Source organism: Morone saxatilis, unplaced genomic scaffold, assembly GCF_004916995.1.
Source record: "Morone saxatilis isolate NCDOM2014 unplaced genomic scaffold, NCSU_SB_2.0 Contig22, whole genome shotgun sequence".
Lineage (NCBI taxonomy): Eukaryota > Metazoa > Chordata > Actinopteri > Moronidae > Morone > Morone saxatilis.
In genome coordinates this window covers 17,404,857-17,405,882 of record NW_023339785.1, presented here as the reverse complement: position 1 = coordinate 17,405,882, position 1,026 = coordinate 17,404,857, and the positions used below count along the sequence as shown (strand labels likewise).

General features: G+C 44.2%; 1 protein-coding gene across 1 annotated transcript in view; it reads left to right on the top strand.

Annotated features, from left to right (window-relative positions):
* nlgn3a (neuroligin 3a) overlaps positions 1-1,026 on the top strand; it is a gene marked incomplete in the record, with an annotated part of 115,557 nt that overhangs the window by 112,705 nt on the left and 1,826 nt on the right.

Genomic DNA, 1,026 nt, shown 5'->3' with positions numbered 1-1,026 from the left:
AGAGAGGAGAAAATTTGCTTGCACGTGTGTGTGACGGCACGCACAAGAATGCTGTGAGAATTCATGAAGCATGCAGGCTGCAGACAACCACGTCTCAGGCTGCTCCATTGACGTCCTGTTCTCTGGCATGTTGCGCACGGGGAGATCAATATGACCTTACCTCCACCACCCACTCCTTTGAAACTTAATTACTGATATTCAGCTACAAAGTCATCATAGCCTGGCTGTCAATATTCATTGGGGATCATTACGGGCCTAATAAAAGAGGATTTACGGGCTGCCTTTGCTGACCGCCCAGGTCCAGAGATCAGCTTAGCCATCTCCAATGCTTCAACCTCTCTCTCCTCTCTCTCTCTCTCTCTCTCTCTCTCCTCTCTCTCTCCTCTCTCTCTCTTCTCTCTTCCTCTCTCTCCCTCTCCCTCTTTCTCACCTCTCCCAGAAGCACTGACCTGAAAAAGAAAAATTGACAGCAGAGAAACGAACAGGAGAGAGGATGGAGGGTGAATTCTTCTGGCATGGCTTTTAATTCTCTTGGCTGTGTTTGGAAGTTTTTCAGCCTCTGCCAAAAAAACACTGGAGCCGCTATATCCCTAGCTTTGAACTTTGCTTGCCACTGACATCGCAATCAGACCCACAAAGGGATATTTCATGACATTTAGAGAAATGTCGTGCAGAGCCTTGCCTCCTTGCAACATTACAGTTTTAACTGCTCTACTCCAACATCAATTATTGTGTTTTCAAGGCTGCAGCGCTATTCCTCAGGTTTTTCCACAGAAAGTCATTTCATCAGTACAAAAAGCAATAGCATGAACCCACACAACTCCCATTCCTGACATTGTACAGCAAAAAGGAGTTGTGTGATTGTGGGAGATTGCTATATGTTAATTTATTCAATAAATCAATAGCTTCACTGTAATTGAAATGGTTGGCCATCCGGTGTTGAGGCAACGTGTTGAGAACTGCAAAGTCGAACAGTGAACTCTATAGTTAAAAAGAGGTACTGCATCCATAATATATATATATATA